The following is a 22852-nucleotide window of genomic DNA, read 5'->3' as shown; positions in this document are numbered from 1 at the left end:
TGGTGTCTTCGTATGAGGAGGCCTCCCTCAGAGAGGTTTGTTTTTGGGTAAGGACGCACATGCACGTCGGTATGGTGAGGGTGAGTGGGCTGGGCGTACACTCGCGAATATGATGCGCAGGCCATGGGCTAGTAACTATGTCACTGAGATTGAGGGTGCTGGAGAGGAGCGGGTGACTGGGTCGCATGGTGTCATGCAGGTCTTTACCCAATACTTCGAGCAGCTATACCCTGATCCGGTCGGATTGGACGCGGCTGCAGCGCAGGCTTATTTCTCTGACATCGCACTGGTGTGGTTTGATGACGCTCACCGCGCGTATCTGGATGTTCCCTTCTCTGTAGAGGAGGTGGCTGCGGCAATTTGTGGTCTGCCTGGTGATAAGTCTCCTGGTATGGATGGCTTGACACTCGCGTTCTATAAGGAAAGGAATAGGCGGATATTCTCGCTCCCCATCTTTTGGAGGTGTATGCAGAGTCTTTGGAGACTGGGATCCTTCCTGCCTCACTCCGGGAGGCATTGATAGTCACGATCCTTAAACCCGGGAAGGATCCAACCAGTTTTGATTCGTATTGCCGCTCTCCATGATTAACATTGACAATAAAATTCTGGCTAAAATGATCGCGGCGCGCTTGCAGCCGTTGCTTCCTCGGTGGGTGCTTCCAGATCAGTCGGGTTTTTGTGCCAGGGAGATCTACGTGCCACAACTTACGCACGCTTTTTGCGGTTGCGGGCTCGATGGAGGCCGATGATAATGCCGCAACTGTGTTTTTGGATGCCACCAAGGCTTTCGACTCTCTAGCCTGGGAGTGTATGTTTGCGCTTCTGGGCCGGGTGGGTCTGAGTGCGCGATTTGTAAAGTTGATTAGATTATTATACACTCAGTCCACTGCTAGGTTGCGCTTAAATGGGAGTGCGTCGCCTTCTTTTCCGGTCGCTCGTGGGACGCTTCAGGGTTGCCCATTGTCTCTGCTGCTTTTTGCGGCAGCTATGGAGCCTCTCGCGGCGGGGTTGCAGCAGCGACACAACGACAAGGGTCTGCAGTATCGGCAATGCCCCATTTTGGTTTCAATGCATGCGGATGACATTGCGTGATTAATTGGTCCAAGTCTGTGGTGTTGCCTTTGTCTCCAGGTGTGGCAAAGTTTTCCTCCGGATACCCTAGAGCATGGGCGGAGGGGCCGGTTTGTTACCTGGGAATTCAGTTGAGCTGCGATGTCGAAACCCTCTGGCTGGCTAATTATGTAGCAGCAATTTCATGGTTGGAGGAGAAAGTTGAGGACTGGCGCGCCTTGCCGCTCTCGCTGTTCGGACGCATTGCTATTGTGAAGATGATGGTTCTCCTGAAATGTTTGTACCTGTTTGTAAGAATTCGAGAGCGGGTACTCCATTTGCTCCCTCGTTACCTGTTCTGGCTGTTGTTGACACTCAGATGTTTCATGACGGTGGCATACGGGAATTCCTTAGGGGGGCTGGCTTGACTGAGCTGGGTGATTGGTTTGCGGAGGGTCATTTATTGTCTCCCGGGGATGCGCCGGGCGGAGAGCGAGCAAAGGCGTTGCAGCGAATGTACACGTTGCGGGTTTGTGCTATGCTTCGATCCCGATTCCCTGGTCTCCCGGAGGTTCCACCGGAGTGCCGTGTACTGGAGGTGTTGTGTTGTGTGCAGTCCCCACTTAAATTGGTTATCAAATTGTATAACTGTACGCAGGAGCAGCGGGGTGCACTTGGTGAGTCCTCCAGGGCTCATTGGGAGGCAGATGTGGGAGAGCCCATCACAGAAGAGACGTGGTGAAGTTGCTGTGCGCACATGAAAGTGCTGTCCCCGAACTATAGGCTACGGTTGCTGCACTTCAAGTTCTTGCACCGCTTATATTGTACGCCTAGTGGGCTCTGCTCCATGGGTCTGCGAGCGGATGCGCACTGCAAGAGATGTAGTGCCCCGGACGGTGGTTTCTTGCACCTTGCATGGGAATGCGCTGAGATTAATGCTTTCTGGGTGAAGGTCCTGCGCATAATAACCGAGGTGACGGGATCGGAGATACCTGTTTCTCCCAAAGTTGCGCTGCTTGGTTGTGTGAACGAGATTGATGGGGCTCACAGAAGGCTGGTAGGCCTGCTTCTTCTGCTGGCTAAGTGTAGAGATGCTATGTGCTGGGGCAGGGGACGCGTTCCTCGTGGCTCTGAATGGTTACGGGACGCTGCCTTTTGTCAAGATCAACTGATGATCTTTTGGAAGCTTTCACCTGAGGGCTCTCGGCCGAAGGATATTTGGGCTCCTTTGCGTCCTTACCTGGCGTCTTTGAATGGGGAAGACGAGTGACGTATGAAGGCTCGCATTTTGGATGTTATTTTCTCATCTCCACCGCTTGGTAAGTGTTGAGCGCCTGTTTGCTAACGGTGGGGCGCTGCTGTGCGCGTACTCTGCCTGCCTTACTTTTCTTGTTGTTCCTTATTTGTTATTAGTTTTGGCCTCATGATACTCGCTGAATGGCCTCTCTCCTGGACTTATTGTTTGGACTGTATAGCCGAGTAGGCTGATGAACTCTGCTGGTGCGGATTGTATAAATTCTGGCTGCTTATGAGGGTGAATTTGGGACTTGCAGAATAGTCTTCATTATGTCAGGGGAGAGATGTTTTTTTTTTGTACAATCTGGATTTGTACTGGTGGGCCTTCTTGGTTGTTCTTGTTGTGTATTTGTAATCGTTAATAAAGAATAAAAAAAATATATATATGCCAATTATGGATAAAACAATCCAAAGTACAATTTATATGGGGATCACTTGCACTTTAGGACTGATTAGCAGTGGTAAAGTGCGCAGAGACAAAAAAACAGCAAAAACAGAGTCCAAAACCAGGAGGTCAGAAGGCAAAAAGACAGGGGAGACACGCCAAAAAGCTGCCAGGTCTAACACTTCCTATATCTTTTTACATCACTCTTTTTCATAATACTGCTGTATGTACAGAATGCTTCTGCAGTTGTGAAGCAGTTTTTTTGTGCTATGGAAGTTTTGTATTTTATTGAAACATTTACATACCTCTTATTACCCCTATATGGAGTGAAGACGTTCTTGCCTACATGTGCAGCACACTACACTGTGTAGGGTGTATGGTTGAAGGTGGGCTGTCTTTGTTTTGGTCCTATGTGGGAAGTATTATCATGTTGTGTATAATGGCTTCTGGTGTGCAGGTACCTTGTTATAGGATGCACAGTTAAGCAGTATGATAGATGAAGAAGTATGAGAGAGATGCACACTGTTTATTGTTTCCTGTAAGATGGCAGCTTTGAATAGCAATGCAGGTCCCTTTATAGTATTTTATTGTTGTGCCATCTGAGGTATTTTGTTTAAAGTAATAGTTCCTGAGCAGGCGTGGGTTGGAGGGAGAATTGGTGGAGAGATCTGCTGGGATGAAGTACATAGACCCTTTGTTAACTGCCCTGACAGGGTCAAGTTAGACAGGCAAAGAGTGCTGCTGAAGAGAGTTGCCCCCCTCTTTTGTCTTAGGTCCACAACTCTGACCGAAGAACTGATATTTAGGAGGGCATCCCACCACATGCAGCTCCCTTCAATATATTCCCATGTTAACGTTCCCTCAAAAGTGACATCAAACATTTCTTAGGCCAGAAATAGCTCAAAAGAATTGCACATAATTTTCACAGGAAATACTGGTTTTAGATGTGGCATCTTGGAGGAGGTCGTTATCTGTGTTAAAATTAGGACTTACTTGAACTATTATCATAAGATCAACATCTTTCTTCATGAATTCATACAAATACATGATTTTTTCTACATTTCCCTCACAACTTGTCCAGTGCCATGAAACAATTCTGCAAGAGAAAGCTGCATGATCGGCATGGGCTTACAGAAAACAAGAAATGCCAACAGTCACTGATAGCCCATGAATTACAATCGAGGTTCTGATGGGTCCTGAGCTGATTTTGGTGGGTCATGAAAGTCAGAGCAATAAATTAAGATACCTTTAAATTCTGTATTTAAGGTGTCACATGTGCCAGTGATTCATATACAGTGGTCCAATGTCAGGTGATTCATAGACAGAGGTCAAATGTCAGGCTGCCTCATTCTTTTAACATGGAGATTTTTTTTATCTCTGACTGTAAATGTAAATGCCTGTAAATGAATGTTTTGCCTCCAGCAGTTAGCAAAGCAAACATGCTGGAAATAGAGATTTTAATAAGTTCAAGACTAATCAAGACACTTGGTGGGTTATTCCAACTTTGGAGGAGGTGGTAATCCGTCCCAAATGTGACGGATTTACCACCAGCGGTATTACGAGTTCCATAGGATATAATGGACTCGTAATACGGCTGGTGGTATATCCGTCACTTTACCGTCACTTTTGGGACGGATTACCACTTCCTCCAAAGTTGGAATAACCCCCTTGGTGATAAATAAATGATAAATAATCACAGAAACTCAATTTCCACACATTATCATTTGTCTGCAATATATTTTTATCAGTGAAACTGCATGTATGTGCAAATGTAGTGGCCATATTAGTTGGAAAATGTGCTGTTAGTTAACCCGTAGGGTGCCTTGGACGAGGTGATCTCGTCCATGGCACCGGTTCCCGGGTGCCTTGGACGAGATCACCTCGTCCTGCACCCGGGAACTGGGGGGAGCGCTAGCGCTCCCCCCTTGGGCTTACGGTCGAGGATGGAAGGGGAAAGCCCTTCCACCCCGACACCCCCTTGGCAGGGCCTGCGATCCTGGAGCAGGAATTCCCACTAGGCACCAGGGATTACATTTTGTAGTTAGTTTTGGGGAGCGACCCCTGGGCAAGGGTCGCTCCCATTGGGGGGCATTTTTTTCCTTTTTCGCCCCCACCCCCCGGGGGCAGATCAGCCAATTTTTCGGCCAAAACCCCTAGACACCAGGGATGTTACTTATTGCGCACAATATTGGGAGCGACCCCTTGGGCAAGGGTCGCTCCCATTGGGGGGCATTTTTTTCCTTTTTCACCCCCCCCCCTGGGGGCAGATCGGCCGCCCCAGGGGGGGCCGAAAAACCCCTAGACACCAGGGATGTTAGCTTTTGTGCACGATATTGGGAGCGACCCCTTGGGCAAGGGTCGCTCCCATTAGGGGTCATTATTTTCTTATTTCGCCCCCCCCCCCCGGGGGCAGATCGGCCAATTTTTTGGAGCAGGAATCCCCACTAGGCACCAGGGATTACATTTTGTAGTTAGTTTTGAGGGGCGACCCCTTGGGCAAGGGTCGCTCCCATTGGGGGGCATTTTTTTCCTTTTTCGGCCGATCTGCCCCCAGGGGGGGGCGAAAAACCCCTAGACACCAGGGATGTTACTTATTGCGCACAATATTAGGAGCGACCCCTTGGGCAAGGGTCGCTCCCATTGGGGTTTTTTTTTTCCTGCCCCCCCCCCCACCCCAGGGGCAGATCGGCCAATTTTTTGGCCGATCTGTCCCGGGGGTGGGGCGGGGGGGAACAATTAGACACCAGGTAAATTATTTTCTTTGTTGTAGGGCAGTGACCCCGGGGGCAATAATTTTCTTTTTTCTTTTTTCTTTTTAGTGGGATATCATTGGTGATTGCTGTGTCTGTGCAGAGTAGTTGCTGGTGAGTAGCTTTTTCAGGCAAGTGAGTGGTATAGTTTTTTAGTACAAACTCTTTGTGATAAAGCTACACTTTGTTTATTAGTTATTTTAGTGCTACTTGTTGTTGGCAATCCATTTGTTGTTAGTGAGGATCATGGCTAGCCGCAGAGTGACCGCTCAGCAGGTTGTTGGCATGCTCTCTGAGTCGTCTTCAGACCATGATTATGACACTGACTCTGCATCTGAGGCAGAGGAGGAAGAGAGAGATTCTGGCAGTGAGTTTTCTGTCTGAGAGTATTCTTCTGATGAGGAAGCTACTCTCAGTGCAGATGAAGGGCCTGTTGTAGAGGAGGACATTGATGTGTCAAGAGTGCAGCAGCCTGGGGCTGAAGGGTTTCCCATTAGTAGACCTGACACCTGGATTGCCCCAAACATGGAGCAGCCACAGTTACCTGCATTTACTGGTCTCCCAGGGTGTAGAGTCAATACGGAAAACTTTTTGCCTGTCCATTTCTTTCACTTGTTTATGGACGATGTATTTTTGGAAGAGATTGTGGAGCAGACTAATTTGTATGCAGAGCAATTTCTGCGGAACAACGCTGCCAGATTTAAGCCTCAGTCTGGAGCTACTCAGTGGGTTCCCACATATCTGGAAGAGATGAAAAAGTTTTTAGGTTTGACTTTTTTGATGGGGTTGATCAGGAAGCCGTCACTGGCTTCTTACTGGTCTACTAGTCCCTTGATGGCAACGGCTATATTTCCTGCAACTATGACACGTAATCGGTATTTGCTTCTTCTTCGTAATCTGCATTTTGTAGACAATGCTTTAGCCTTGCCACGAGATCACCCTGATTGAGACCGTCTTTTTAAGATTAGGCCTGTCCTTGATCATTTTGTAGATCAGTTTTCAGAGGTCTATGTTCCAGGTAAAGAGATAAGTGTGGACGAGTCTTTGGTCCTTTTCAAGGGGCGTTTAGTTTTTAAGCAGTACATTCCTAGTAAGAGGGCACGGTATGGGATTAAATTGTATATGCTGTCAGAAAGCAGTACAGGATATGTGTATAATTTCCCGGTCTACACTGGTAGGGATTCCAGTATGGACCCTCCTGGTTGTCCGGCCACGTTTGGAGTTAGCGAAAACATTGTGTGGGAACTTGGTAGACGACTGTTTAACAAAGGTCACTATTTGTACGTAGATAATTTCTACACTGGACTGCAGTTGTTCGAGGAGTTGTTTAGAGTGGACACTGTTGCTTGTGGCACAATTCGTTCTAACCGGAAAGGCTATCCAAGGGAGCTTGTCTGTAAAAAACTTGAGAGGGGAACGTGCAGTGCCTTGCGGAATATTGAGCTGCTAGCTCTGAAGTTTTCAGACAGGAGGGATGTGTACATGCTATCTACCATCCATGATGAGAGTACTTCCCCTGTGACTGTTTGGGGTCAGGTTGCGGAAGTGCGCAAACCTGCGTGCATTTTGGACTACAATAGACACATGGGTGGTGTTGATAGAGTAGATCAGAGGTTGGAACCTTACACTGCTCTTCGTAAGTCTTACGTGTGGTATAAAAAGTTGGCCCTACATTTATTTTATTTGGCAACTTTTAATGCTTTTATTGTGTTCAAGGATTGTTCACCTGAGTCAAGGATGACATTTGTTAAATTTCAGGAGTCAGTGATAGAGAGCCTTATTGTGGTGGAACGGGCAACAGTTCCTAGAGTAGAAGTGGTGGAGGATGTGGCTAGATAGAAAGATCGCCACTTTCCAGATCACATTCCTCCCACTCCCAAAAAAGACTTGCCCACAAAGAAATGTAGAGTATGTGCCCGGAGATCAATCCGGAGGGAGAGGCGGATGTACCGCCCCGAATGCCCTTCAAAGGCTGGGCTGTGTGTGCCCAGCTGTTTTAGAAGCTCCCACACAAGGAAAAACTTTTGGGAAATACTGTGAGCGTAAGCTGCCTATTTTATATTTTCATATGTTCGGTTTCACGGTTGGTATTACTGTCATGTATTTAGTTAGAGCTTTTGTGTTTGTAGTTTTGTACTTATTTTATAAGTAGTTAGTGGTTTCTTTGTTGTTTATAAACAAAAAAAGTGATGGCGTGTGCGTGGGGTGGCGCTTGGCTGGCGGTATGGGTGGGGTGGCGCTTGGCTGGCGGTGTGCTTGGGGTGGCGCTTGGCTGGCGGTGTGCTTGGGGTGGCGCTTGGCTGGCGATATGGGTGGGGTGGCGATTGGCTAGCGGTGCCAGCCAAATGCCAGTCCACACACTCATCAGCTGGTGTGATTGCTGTATCAGGCATGTGGGCGTATGAAAGTGATGGGCCCTTGACTGGTGCTGTCTGTCGATGCGAGTGTTGTAATGTGCTGGGCCCGTGGCTGGCGGCGTGAATGGTCTTGTGCATGTCATATATGAAAGGTGTGTGAATGGACTGTAAAGCGGTTGGTGCCTTGCCGTGGCTTTACAGCTCACGAGCTGTGAGTCATTAGTTCAGTTTTTTGGCCTTTCACTTATTACCAGTGCATTTCACTTTTGTGAAATCTCTTGCTAATAAAATTTGATCTACTGAACCATCACTCACCCTCGTGCCAAATCCAACCAGTATGTGTGATGCAAATAACAAAACCTGCTCCGCTGTAATCAGGCGTCGCAGCACACTTGAGACACGCTAGGTGTCTCAGGTGGGACCCCTATGATGAAGCATGCCACCAACTTGGTTGGTGGGTGAGGGGTCTTTTTCACATAACCTAAGTGCGTTTCTTTTCACTATTTTAGTGTTGGGCACATCAGACGTATATGGACACATCAAAATGATATATTACAAAACTATCTGTGTTTGGGGGGAAGGGGGCACCTATGTTTTTGGTCCTGGGTGTGGCCTTCATCTAGGGAAACCTACCAAACCCAGACATTTTGTAAAACTAGACACCCCAAGGAGTCCAGGGAGGTGTGGCTTGCGTGGATCCCCCAACATTTTCTTACCCAGATTCCTCTGCAAACCTCAAAATTTGCTTAAAAAAGCATATTTTCCTGACTTTTGTTTGTACGATCACAGCTCCAGCACAAAATTCCTACTCCCCAGCCTTCCCCTCAGTCTCCCAAGTAAAATGACACCTCATTTGTGTGGGTCCCCAAAGCAGAGTCAGCCTAAAGATGTATATAAGAAGAATATGTCCTTATGAACTCTGTGCTATCCCCTCTATCTCTACAAGTTTTTTGCCTTATTCTGTTGCAGGCACCTGGCCCACCCACACAAGTGAGGTATCATTGTTATCGGGAGACCTGGGGGAACGCTGTGTGGGAGGAAATTTGTGGCTCCTCTCAGATTCTAGAACTTTCTGTCAGCGAAATGTGAGGAAAATGTGTTTTTTAGCCAGATTTTGAGGTTTGCAAAGGATTCTGGGTAACAGAACCTGGTCAGAACCCCAAAAGTCACCCCATCTTGGATTCCCCTAGGTCTCTAGTTTTCAGAAATGCACAGGTTTGGTAGGTTTCCCTAGGTGCCGGCTGAGCTAGAGGACAAAATCTACAGGTAGGCACTTTCCAAAAAACACCTCTGTTTTCTGTCAAAAAATGGGATGTGTCCACGTTGTGTTTTGGGGCATTTTCTGTCGCGGGCGCTAGGCCTACCCACACAAGTGAGGTATCATTTTTATCGGGAGACTGGGGGGAACGCTGGGTGGGAGGAAATTTGTGGCTCCTCTCAGATTCCAGGACTTTCTGTCACTGAAATGTGAGGAAAATGTGTTTTTTTGCTAGAGTTTGAGGTTTGCAAAGGATTCTGGGTAACAGAACCTGGTCAGAGCCCCACAAGTCACCCCATCTTGGATTCCCCTAGGTCTCTAGTTTAAAAAAATGCACAGGTTTGGTAGGTTTCCCTAGGTGCCGGCTGAGCTAGAGGCCAAAATCTACAGGTAGGCACTTTGCAAAAAACACCTCTGTTTTCTGTCAAAAAATGGGATGTGTCCACGTTGTGTTTTGGGGCATTTCCTGTCGCGGGCACTAGGACTACCCACACAAATGAGGTATCATTTTTATCTGGAGACTTAGGGGAACGCTGGGTGGTAGAAAATTTGTGGCTCCTTTCAGATTCCAGAACTTTCTGTCACCGAAATGTGAGGAAAATGTGTTTTTTTTGCCAGATTTTGAGGTTTGCAAAGGATTCTGGGTAACAGAACCTGGTCAGAGCCCCACAAGTCACCCCATCTTGGATTCCCCTAGGTCTCTAGTTTTAAAAAATGCACAGGTTTGGTAGGTTTCCCTAGGTGCCGGCTGAGCTAGAGGCCAAAATCTACAGGTAGGCACTTTGCAAAAAACACCTCTGTTTTCTGTCAAAAAATGGGATGTGTCCACGTTGTGTTTTGGGGCATTTCCTGTCACGGGCACTAGGCCTACCCACACAAGTGAGGTATCATTTTTATCGGGAGACTTGGGGGAACGCTGGGTGGGAGGAAATTTGTGGCTCCTCTCAGATTCCAGAACTTTCTGTCACCGAAATGTGAGGAAAATTTGTTTTTTAAGCCAAATTTTGAGGTTTGCAAAGGATTCTGGGTAACGGAACCTGGTCAGAGCCCCACAAGTCACCCCATCTTGTATTCTCCTAGGTCTCTAGTTTTCAGAAATGCACAGGTTTGGTAGGTTTCCCTAGGTGCCGGCTGAGCTAGAGGCCAAAATCTACAGGTAGGCACTTTGCAAAAAACACCTCTGTTTTCTGTCAAAAAATGGGATGTGTCCACGTTGTGTTTTGGGGCATTTCCTGTCGCGGGCGCTAGGCCTTCCCACACAAGTGAGGTATCATTTTTATCGGGAGACTTGGGGGAATGCTGGGTGGGAGGAAATTTGTGGCACCTCTCAGATTCCAGAACTTTCTGTCACCGAAATGAGTGGAAAAAGTGTTTTTTTGCCAGATTTTGAGGGTTGCAAAGGATTCTGTGTAACAGAACCTGGTCAGAACCCCAAAAGTCACCCCATCTTGGATTCCCCTAGGTCTCTAGTTTTCAGAAATGCACAGGTTTGGTAGGTTTCCCTGGGTGCCGGCTGAGCTAGAGGCCAAAATCTACAGGTAGGCACTTTGCAAAAAGCACCTCTGTTTTCTGTCAAAAAATGGGATGTGTCCACGTTGTGTTTTGGGGCAATCCCTGTCAAGGGCGCTAGGCCTACCCACACAAGTGAGGTATCATTTTTATCGGGAGACTTGGGGGAATGCTGGGTGGGAGGAAATTTGTGGCTCCTCTCAGATTCCAGAACTTACTGTCACCGAAATGTGAGGAAAATATGTTTTTTTAGCCACATTTTGAGGTTTGCAAAGGATTCTGGGTAACAGAACCTGGTTAGAGCCCCACAAGTCACCCCCATCTTGGATTCCCCTAGGTCTCTAGTTTTAAAAAATGCACAGGTTTGGTAGGTTTCCCTAGGTGCCGGCTGAGCTAGAGGCCAAAATCTACAGGTAGGCACTTTGCAGAAAACACCTCTGTTTTCTGTCAAAAAATGGGATGTGTCCACGTTGTGTTTTGGGGCATTTCCTGTCGCGGGCACTAGGGCTACCCACACAAATGAGGTATAATTTTTATCTGGAGACTTGGCGGAACGCTGGGTGGTAGAAAATTTGTGGCTTCTTTCAGATTCCAGAACTTTCTGTCACCGAAATGTGAGGAAAATGTGTTTTTTTGCCAGATTTTGAGGTTTGCAAAGGATTCTGGGTAACAGAACCTGGTCAGAGCCCCACAAGTCACCCCATCTTGGATTCCCCTAGGTCTCTAGTTTTAAAAAATGCACAGGTTTGGTAGGTTTCCCTAGGTGCCGGCTGAGCTAGAGGCCAAAATCTACAGGTAGGCACTTTGCAAAAAACACCTCTGTTTTCTGTCAAAAAATGGGATGTGTCCACGTTGTGTTTTGGGGCATTTCCTGTCATGGGCACTAGGCCTACCCACACAAGTGAGGTATCATTTTTATCCGGAGACTTGGGGGAACGCTGGGTGGGAGGAAATTTGTGGCTCCTCTCAGATTCCAGAACTTTCTGTCACCGAAATGTGAGGAAAATTTGTTTTTTAAGCCAAATTTTGAGGTTTGCAAAGGATTCTGGGTAACGGAACCTGGTCAGAGCCCCACAAGTCACCCCATCTTGTATTCTCCTAGGTCTCTAGTTTCCAGAAATGCACAGGTTTGGTAGGTTTCCATAGGTGCCGGCTGAGCTAGAGGCCAAAATCTACAGGTAGGCACTTTGCAAAAAACACCTCTGTTTTCTGTCAAAAAATGGGATGTGTCCACGTTGTGTTTTGGGGCATTTCCTGTCGCGGGCGCTAGGCCTTCCCACACAAGTGAGGTATCATTTTTATCGGGAGACTTGGGGGAATGCTGGGTGGGAGGAAATTTGTGGCACCTCTCAGATTCCAGAACTTTCTGTCACCGAAATGTGAGGAAAATGTGTTTTTTTTGCCAGATTTTGAGGTTTGCAAAGGATTCTGTGTAACAGAACCTGATCAGAACCCCAAAAGTCACCCCATCTTGGATTCCCCTAGGTCTCTAGTTTTCAGAAATGCACAGGTTTGGTAGGTTTCCCTAGGTGCCGGCTGAGCTAGAGGCCAAAATCTACAGGTAGGCACTTTGCAAAAAGCACCTCTGTTTTCTGTCAAAAAATGGGATGTGTCCACGTTGTGTTTTGGGGCAATCACTGTCAAGGGCGCCAGGCCTACCCACACAAGTGAGGTATCATTTTTATCGGGAGACTTGGGGGAACGCTGGGTGGGAGGAAATTTGTGGCACCTCTCAGATTCCAGAACTTTCTGTCACCGAAATGTGAGGAAAATGTGTTTTTTTGCCAGATTTTGAGGTTTGCAAAGGATTCTGGGTAACAGAACCTGGTCAGAGCCCCACAAGTCACCCCATCTTGGATTCCCCTAGGTGTCTAGTTTTCAGAAATGCACAGGTTTGGTAGGTTTCCCTAGGTGCCGGCTGAGCTAGAGGCCAAAATCTACAGGTAGGCACTTTGCAAAAAACACCTCTGTTTTCTGTCAAAAAATGGGATGTGTCCACGTTGTGTTTTGGGGCATTTCCTGTTGCGGGCGCTAGGCCTTCCCACACAAGTGAGGTATCATTTTTATCGGGAGACTTGGGGGAACGCTGGGTGGGAGGAAATTTGTGGCTCCTCTCTGATTCCAGGACTTTCTGTCACTGAAATGTGAGGAAAATGTGTTTTTTTGCTAGAGTTTGAGGTTTGCAAAGGATTCTGGGTAACAGAACCTGGTCAGAGCCACACAAGTCACCCCATCTTGGATTCCCCTAGGTCTCTAGTTTTAAAAAATGCACAGGTTTGGTAGGTTTCCCTAGGTGCCGGCTGAGCTAGAGGCCAAAATCTACAGGTAGGCACTTTGCAAAAAACACCTCTGTTTTCTGTCAAAAAATGGGATGTGTCCACGTTGTGTTTTGGGGCATTTCCTGTCACGGGCACTAGGCCTAGCCACACAAGTGAGGTATCATTTTTATCGGGAGACTTGGGGGAACGCTGGGTGGGAGGAAATTTGTGGCTCCTCTCAGATTCCAGAACTTACTGTCACCGAAATGTGAGGAAAATATGTTTTTTTAGCCACATTTTGAGGTTCGCAAAGGATTCTGGGTAACAGAACCTGGTTAGAGCCCCACAAGTCACCCCCATCTTGGATTCCCCTAGGTCTCTAGTTTTAAAAAATGCACAGGTTTGGTAGGTTTCCCTAGGTGCCGGCTGAGCTAGAGGCCAAAATCTACAGGTAGGCACATTGCAAAAAACACCTCTGTTTTCTGTCAAAAAATGGGATGTGTCCACGTTGTGTTTTGGGGCATTTCCTGTCGCGTGCACTAGGGCTACCCACACAAATGAGGTATCATTTTTATCTGGAGACTTGGGGGAACGCTGGGTGGTAGAACATTTGTGGCTCCTTTCAGATTCCAGAACTTTTTGTCACCGAAATGTGAGGAAAATGTGTTTTTTTGCCAGATTTTGAGGTTTGCAAAGGATTCTGGGTAACAGAACCTGGTCAGAGCTCCACAAGTCACCCCATCTTGGATTCCCCTAGGTCTCTAGTTTTAAAAAATGCACAGGTTTGGTAGGTTTCCCTAGGTGCCGGCTGAGCTAGAGGCCAAAATCTACAGGTAGGCACTTTGCAAAAAACACCTCTGTTTTCTGTCAAAAAATGGGATGTGTCCACGTTGTGTTTTGGGGCATTTCCTGTCACGGGCACTAGGCCTACCCACACAAGTGAGGTATCATTTTTATCGGGAGACTTGGGGGAACGCTGGGTGGGAGGAAATTTGTGGCTCCTCTCAGATTCCAGAACTTTCTGTCACCGAAATGTGAGGAAAATTTGTTTTTTAAGCCAAATTTTGAGGTTTGCAAAGGATTCTGGGTAACGGAACCTGGTCAGAGCCCCACAAGTCACCCCATCTTGTATTCTCCTAGGTCTCTAGTTTTCAGAAATGCACAGGTTTGGTAGGTTTCCCTAGGTGCCGGCTGAGCTAGAGGCCAAAATCTACAGGTAGGCACTTTGCAAAAAACACCTCTGTTTTCTGTCAAAAAATGGGATGTGTCCACGTTGTGTTTTGGGGCATTTCCTGTTGCGGGCGCTAGGCCTTCCCACACAAGTGAGGTATCATTTTTATCGGGAGACTTGGGGGAATGCTGGGTGGGAGGAAATTTGTGGCACCTCTCAGATTCCAGAACTTTCTGTCACCGAAATGTGAGGAAAATGTGTTTTTTTGCCAGATTTTGAGGTTTGCAAAGGATTCTGTGTAACAGAACCTGGTCAGAACCCCAAAAGTCACCCCATCTTGGATTCCCCTAGGTCTCTAGTTTTCAGAAATGCACAGGTTTGGTAGGTTTCCCTAGGTGCCGGCTGAGCTAGAGGCCAAAATCTACAGGTAGGCACTTTGCAAAAAGCACCTCTGTTTTCTGTCAAAAAATGGGATGTGTCCACGTTGTGTTTTGGGGCAATCCCTGTCAAGGGCGCTAGGCCTACCCACACAAGTGAGGTATCATTTTTATCGGGAGACTTGGGGGAATGCTGGGTGGGAGGAAATTTGTGGCTCCTCTCAGATTCCAGAACTTACTGTCACCGAAATGTGAGGAAAATATGTTTTTTTAGCCACATTTTGAGGTTTGCAAAGGATTCTGGGTAACAGAACCTGGTTAGAGCCCCACAAGTCACCCCCATCTTGGATTCCCCTAGGTCTCTAGTTTTAAAAAATGCACAGGTTTGGTAGGTTTCCCTAGGTGCCGGCTGAGCTAGAGGCCAAAATCTACAGGTAGGCACTTTGCAAAAAACACCTCTGTTTTCTGTCAAAAAATGGGATGTGTCCACGTTGTGTTTTGGGGCATTTCCTGTCGCGGGCACTAGGGCTACCCACACAAATGAGGTATCATTTTTATCTGGAGACTTGGGGGAACCTGGGTGGTAGAAAATTTGTGGCTCCTTTCAGATTCCAGAACTTTCTGTCACCGAAATGTGAGGAAAATGTGTTTTTTTGCCAGATTTTGAGGTTTGCAAAGGATTCTGGGTAACAGAACCTGGTCAGAGCCCCACAAGTCACCCCATCTTGGATTCCCCTAGGTCTCTAGTTTTAAAAAATGCACAGGTTTGGTAGGTTTCCCTAGGTGCCGGCTGAGCTAGAGGCCAAAATCTACAGGTAGGCACTTTGCAAAAAACACCTCTGTTTTCTGTCAAAAAATGGGATGTGTCCACGTTGTGTTTTGGGGCATTTCCTGTCACGGGCACTAGGCCTACCCACACAAGTGAGGTATCATTTTTATCCGGAGACTTGGGGGAACGCTGGGTGGGAGGAAATTTGTGGCTCCTCTCAGATTCCAGAACTTTCTGTCACCGAAATGTGAGGAAAATTTGTTTTTTAAGCCAAATTTTGAGGTTTGCAAAGGATTCTGGGTAACGGAACCTGGTCAGAGCCCCACAAGTCACCCCATCTTGTATTCTCCTAGGTCTCTAGTTTCCAGAAATGCACAGGTTTGGTAGGTTTCCATAGGTGCCGGCTGAGCTAGAGGCCAAAATCTACAGGTAGGCACTTTGCAAAAAACACCTCTGTTTTCTGTCAAAAAATGGGATGTGTCCACGTTGTGTTTTGGGGCATTTCCTGTCGCGGGCGCTAGGCCTTCCCACACAAGTGAGGTATCATTTTTATCGGGAGACTTGGGGGAATGCTGGGTGGGAGGAAATTTGTGGCACCTCTCAGATTCCAGAACTTTCTGTCACCGAAATGTGAGGAAAATGTGTTTTTTTGCCAGATTTTGAGGTTTGCAAAGGATTCTGTGTAACAGAACCTGGTCAGAACCCCAAAAGTCACCCCATCTTGGATTCCCCTAGGTCTCTAGTTTTCAGAAATGCACAGGTTTGGTAGGTTTCCCTAGGTGCCGGCTGAGCTAGAGGCCAAAATCTACAGGTAGGCACTTTGCAAAAAGCACCTCTGTTTTCTGTCAAAAAATGGGATGTGTCCACGTTGTGTTTTGGGGCAATCCCTGTCAAGGGCGCTAGGCCTACCCACACAAGTGAGGTATCATTTTTATCGGGAGACTTGGGGGAATGCTGGGTGGGAGGAAATTTGTGGCTCCTCTCAGATTCCAGAACTTACTGTCACCGAAATGTGAGGAAAATATGTTTTTTTAGCCACATTTTGAGGTTTGCAAAGGATTCTGGGTAACAGAACCTGGTTAGAGCCCCACAAGTCACCCCCATCTTGGATTCCCCTAGGTCTCTAGTTTTAAAAAATGCACAGGTTTGGTAGGTTTCCCTAGGTGCCGGCTGAGCTAGAGGCCAAAATCTACAGGTAGGCACTTTGCAAAAAACACCTCTGTTTTCTGTCAAAAAATGGGATGTGTCCACGTTGTGTTTTGGGGCATTTCCTGTCGCGGGCACTAGGGCTACCCACACAAATGAGGTATCATTTTTATCTGGAGACTTGGGGGAACCTGGGTGGTAGAAAATTTGTGGCTCCTTTCAGATTCCAGAACTTTCTGTCACCGAAATGTGAGGAAAATGTGTTTTTTTGCCAGATTTTGAGGTTTGCAAAGGATTCTGGGTAACAGAACCTGGTCAGAGCCCCACAAGTCACCCCATCTTGGATTCCCCTAGGTCTCTAGTTTTAAAAAATGCACAGGTTTGGTAGGTTTCCCTAGGTGCCGGCTGAGCTAGAGGCCAAAATCTACAGGTAGGCACTTTGCAAAAAACACCTCTGTTTTCTGTCAAAAAATGGGATGTGTCCACGTTGTGTTTTGGGGCATTTCCTGTCACGGGCACTAGGCCTACCCACACAAGTGAGGTATCATTTTTATCCGGAGACTTGGGGGAACGCTGGGTGGGAGGAAATTTGTGGCTCCTCTCAGATTCCAGAACTTTCTGTCACCGACATGTGAAGAAAATTTGTTTTTTAAGCCAAATTTTGAGGTTTGCAAAGGATTCTGGGTAACGGAACCTGGTCAGAGCCCCACAAGTCACCCCATCTTGTATTCTCCTAGGTCTCTAGTTTCCAGAAATGCACAGGTTTGGTAGGTTTCCATAGGTGCCGGCTGAGCTAGAGGCCAAAATCTACAGGTAGGCACTTTGCAAAAAACACCTCTGTTTTCTGTCAAAAAATGGGATGTGTCCACGTTGTGTTTTGGGGCATTTCCTGTCGCGGGCGCTAGGCCTTCCCACACAAGTGAGGTATCATTTTTATCGGGAGACTTGGGGGAATGCTGGGTGGGTGGAAATTTGTGGCACCTCTCAGATTCCAGAACTTTCTGTCACCGAAATGTGAGGAAAATGTGTTTTTTTGCCAGATTTTGAGGTTTGCAAAGGATTCTGTGTAACAGAACCTGATCAGAACCCCAAAAGTCACCCCATCTTGGATTCCCCTAGGTCTCTAGTTTTCAGAAATGCACAGGTTTGGTAGGTTTCCCTAGGTGCCGGCTGAGCTAGAGGCCAAAATCTACAGGTAGGCACTTTGCAAAAAGCACCTCTGTTTTCTGTCAAAAAATGGGATGTGTCCACGTTGTGTTTTGGGGCAATCCCTGTCAAGGGCGCTAGGCCTACCCACACAAGTGAGGTATCATTTTTATCGGGAGACTTGGGGGAATGCTGGGTGGGAGGAAATTTGTGGCTCCTCTCAGATTCCAGAACTTACTGTCACCGAAATGTGAGGAAAATATGTTTTTTTAGCCAAATTTTGAGGTTTGCAAAGGATTCTGGGTAACAGAACCTGGTTAGAGCCCCACAAGTCACCCCCATCTTGGATTCCCCTAGGTCTCTAGTTTTAAAAAATGCACAGGTTTGGTAGGTTTCCCTAGGTGCCGGCTGAGCTAGAGGCCAAAATCTACAGGTAGGCACTTTGCAAAAAACACCTCTGTTTTCTGTCAAAAAATGGGACGTGTCCACGTTGTGTTTTGGGGCATTTCCTGTCGCGGGCACTAGGGCTACCCACACAAATGAGGTATCATTTTTATCGGGAGACTTGGGGGAACGCTGGGTGGTAGGAAATTTGTGGCTCCTCTCAGATTCCAGAACTCTCTGTCACCGAAATGTGAGGAAAATGTGTTTTTTTGCTAGAGTTTGAGGTTTGCAAAGGATTCTGGGTAACAGAACCTGGTCAGAGCCCCACAAGTCACCCCATCTTGGATTCCCCTAGGTCTCTAGTTTTAAAAAATGCACAGGTTTGGTAGGTTTCCCTAGGTGCTGGCTGAGCTAGAGGCCAAAATCTACAGGTAGGCACTTTGCAAAAAACACCTCAGTTTTCTGTCAAAAAATGGGATGTGTCCACGTTGTGTTTTGGGGCATTTCCTGTCGCGGGCACTAGGCCTACCCACACAAGTGAGGTATCATTTTTATCGGGAGACTTGGGGGAACGCTGGGTGGGAGGAAATTTGTGGCTCCTTTCAGATTCCAGAACTTTCTGTCACCAAAATGTGAGGAAAATTTGTTTTTTAAGCCAAATTTTGAGGTTTGCAAAGGATTCTGGGTAACAGAACCTGGTCAGAGCCCCACAAGTCACCCCATCTTGGATTCCCCTAGGTCTCTAGTTTTCAGAAATGCACAGGTTTGGTAGGTTTCCCTAGGTGCCGGCTGAGCTAGAGGCCAAAATCTACAGGTAGGCACTTTGCAAAAAGCACCTCTGTTTTCTGTCAAAAAATGGGATGTGTCCACGTTGTGTTTTGGGGCATTTCCTGTCGCGGGCGCTAGGCCTTCCCACACAAGTGAGGTATCATTTTTATCGGGAGACTTGGGGGAATGCTGGGTGGGAGGAAATTTGTGGCACCTCTCAGATTCCAGAACTTACTGTCACCGAAATGTGAGGAAAATATGTTTTTTTAGCCACATTTTGAGGTTTGCAAAGGATTCTGGGTAACAGAACCTGGTTAGAGCCCCACAGGTCACCCCCATCTTGGATTCCCCTAGGTCTCTAGTTTTAAAAAATGCACAGGTTTGGTAGGTTTCCCAAGGTGCCGGCTGAGCTAGAGGCCAAAATCTACAGGTAGTCACTTTGCAAAAAACACCTCTGTTTTCTGTCAAAAAATGGGATGTGTCCACGTTGTGTTTTGGGGCATTTCCTGTCGCGGGCGCTAGGCCTTCCCACACAAGTGAGGTATCATTTTTATCGGGAGACTTGGGGGAATGCTGGGTGGGAGGAAATTTGTGGCACCTCTCAGATTCCAGAACTTTCTGTCACCGAAATGTGAGGAAAATGTGTTTTTTTGCCAGATTTTGAGGTTTGCAAAGGATTCTGTGTAACAGAACCTGGTCAGAACCCCAAAAGTCACCCCATCTTGGATTCCCCTAGGTCTCTAGTTTTCAGAAATGCACAGGTTTGGTAGGTTTCCCTAGGTGCCGGCTGAGCTAGAGGGCAAAATCTACAGGTAGGCACTTTGCAAAAAGCACCTCTGTTTTCTGTCAAAAAATGGGATGTGTCCACGTTGTGTTTTGGGGCAATCCCTGTCAAGTGCGCTAGGCCTACCTACACAAGTGAGGTATCATTTTTATCGGGAGACTTGGGGGAATGCTGGGTGGGAGGAAATTTGTGGCTCCTCTCAGATTCCAGAACTTACTGTCACCGAAATGTGAGGAAAATATGTTTTTTTAGCCACATTTTGAGGTTTGCAAAGGATTCTGGGTAACAGAACCTGGTTAGAGCCCCACAAGTCACCCCCATCTTGGATTCCCCTAGGTCTCTAGTTTTAAAAAATGCACAGGTTTGGTAGGTTTCCCTAGGTGCCGGCTGAGCTAGAGGCCAAAATCTACAGGTAGGCACTTTGCAAAAAACACCTCTGTTTTCTGTCAAAAAATTGGATGTGTCCACGTTGTGTTTTGGGGCATTTCCTGTCGCGGGCACTAGGGCTACCCACACAAATGAGGTATCATTTATATCTGGAGACTTGGGGGAACGCTGGGTGGTAGAAAATTTGTGGCTCCTTTCAGATTCCAGAACTTTCTGTCACCGAAATGTGAGGAAAATTTGTTTTTTTGCAAGATTTTGAGGTTTGCAAAGGATTCTGGGTAACAGAACCTGGTCAGAGCCCCACAAGTCACCTCATCTTGGATTCCCCTAGGTCTCTAGTTTTCAGAAATGCACAGGTTTGGTAGGTTTCCCTAGGTGCCGGCTGAGCTAGAGGCCAAACTCTACAGGTAGGCACTTTGCAAAAAACACCTCTGTTTTCTGTCAAAAAATGGGATGTGTCCACGTTGTGTTTTGGGGCAATTCCTGTCAAGGGCGCTAGGCCTACCCACACAAGTGAGGTATCATTTTTATCGGGAGACTTGGGGGAATGCTGGGTGGGAGGAAATATGTGGCTCCTCTCAGATTCCAGAACTTACTGTCACCGAAATGTGAGGAAAATATGTTTTTTTTGCCAAATTTTGAGGTTTGCAAAGGATTCTGGGTAACAGAACCTGGTTAGAGCCCCACAAGTCACCCCCATCTTGGATTCCCCTAGGTCTCTAGTTTTAAAAAATGCACAGGTTTGGTAGGTTTCCCTAGGTGCCGGCTGAGCTAGAGGCCAAAATCTACAGGTAGGCACTTTGCAAAAAACACCTCTGTTTTCTGTCAAAAAATGGGATGTGTCCACGTTGTGTTTTGGGGCATTTCCTGTCGCGGGCACTAGGGCTACCCACACAAATGAGGTATCATTTTTATCAGGAGACTTGGGGGAACGCTGGGTGGTAGGAAATTTGTGGCTCCTCTCAGATTCCAGAACTCTCTGTCACCGAAATGTGAGGAAAATGTGTTTTTTTGCTAGAGTTTGAGGTTTGCAAAGGATTCTGGGTAACAGAACCTGGTCAGAGCCCCACAAGTCACCCCATCTTGGATTCCCCTAGGTCTCTAGTTTTAAAAAATGCACAGGTTTGGTAGGTTTCCCTAGGTGCTGGCTGAGCTAGAGGCCAAAATCTACAGGTAGGCACTTTGCAAAAAACACCTCAGTTTTCTGTCAAAAAATGTGATGTGTCCACGTTGTGTTTTGGGGCATTTCCTGTCGCGGGCACTAGGCCTACCCACACAAGTGAGGTATCATTTTTATCGGGAGACTTGGGGGAACGCTGGGTGGGAGGAAATTTGTGGCTCCTTTCAGATTCCAGAACTTTCTGTCACCAAAATGTGAGGAAAATTTGTTTTTTAAGCCAAATTTTGAGGTTTGCAAAGGATTCTGGGTAACAGTACCTGGTCAGAGCCCCACAAGTCACCCCATCTTGGATTCCCCTAGGTCTCTAGTTTTCAGAAATGCACAGGTTTGGTAGGTTTCCATAGGTGCCGGCTGAGCTAGAGGCCAAAATCTACAGGTAGGCACTTTGCAAAAAACACCTCTGTTTTCTGTCAAAAAATGGGATGTGTCCACATTGTGTTTTGGGGCATTTCCTGGCCCGGGTGCTAGGCCTACCCACACAAGTGAGGTATCATTTTTATCCGGAGACTTGGGGGAACGCTGGGTGGGAGGAAATTTGTGGCTCCTCTCAGATTCCAGAACTTTCTGTCACCGAAATGTGAGGAAAATGTGTTTTTTTGCCAGATTTTGAGGTTTGCATAGGATTCTGGGTAACAGAACCTGGTCAGAGCCCCACAAGTCACCCCATCTTGGATTCCCCTAGGTCTCTAGTTTTCAGAAATGCACAGGTTTGGTAGGTTTCCCTAGGTGCCGGCTGAGCTAGAGGCCAAAATCTACAGGTAGGCACTTTGCAAAAAGCACCTCTGTTTTCTGTCAAAAAATGGGATGTGTCCACGTTGTGTTTTGGGGCAATTCCTGTCAAGGGCGCTAGGCCTTCCCACACAAGTGAGGTATCATTTTTATCAGGAGACTTGGGGGAATGCTGGGTGGGAGGAAATTTGTGGCTCCTCTCAGATTCCAGAACTTACTGTCACCGAAATGTGAGGAAAATATGTTTTTTTAGCCACATTTTGAGGTTTGCAAAGGATTCTGGGTAACAGAACCTGGTTAGAGCCCCACAGGTCACCCCCATCTTGGATTCCCCTAGGTCTCTAGTTTTAAAAAATGCACAGGTTTGGTAGGTTTCCCAAGGTGCCGGCTGAGCTAGAGGCCAAAATCTACAGGTAGGCACTTTGCAAAAAACACCTCTGTTTTCTGTCAAAAAATGGGATGTGTCCACGTTGTGTTTTGGTGCAATTCCTGTCAAGGGCGCTAGGCCTACCCACACAAGTGAGGTATTATTTTTATCAGGAGACTTGGGGGAATGCTGGGTGGGAGGAAATTTGTGGCTCCTCTCAGATTCCAGAACTTACTGTCACCGAAATGTGAGGAAAATATGTTTTTTTAGCCATATTTTGAGGTTTGCAAAGGATTCTGGGTAACAGAACCTGGTTAGAGCCCCACAGGTCACCCCCATCTTGGATTCCCCTAGGTCTCTAGTTTTAAAAAATGCACAGGTTTGGTACGTTTCCCAAGGTGCCGGCTGAGCTAGAGGCCAAAATCTACAGGTAGGCACTTTGCAAAAAACACCTCTGTTTTCTGTCAAAAAATGGGATGTGTCCACATTGTGTTTTGGGGCATTTCCTGTCGCGGGCACTAGGGCTACCCACACAAATGAGGTATCATTTTTATCGGGAGACTTGGGGGAACGCTGGGTGGTAGGAAATCTGTGGCTCCTCTCAGATTCCAGAACTTTCTGTCACCGAAATGTGAGGAAAATGTGTTTTTTTGTTAGATTTTGAGGTTTGCAAAGGATTCTGGGTAACAGAACCTGGTCAGAGCCCCACAAGCCACCTCATCTTGGATTCCCCTAGGTCTCTAGTTTTCAGAAATGCACAGGTTTGGTAGGTTTCCCTAGG

This window comes from Pleurodeles waltl, chromosome 12 (genome assembly GCF_031143425.1).
Source record: "Pleurodeles waltl isolate 20211129_DDA chromosome 12, aPleWal1.hap1.20221129, whole genome shotgun sequence".
NCBI classification, from domain to species: Eukaryota; Metazoa; Chordata; class Amphibia; order Caudata; family Salamandridae; genus Pleurodeles; species Pleurodeles waltl.
The sequence above is the reverse complement of the archived record's forward strand: the minus strand, read 5'-3'. Positions refer to the sequence as shown.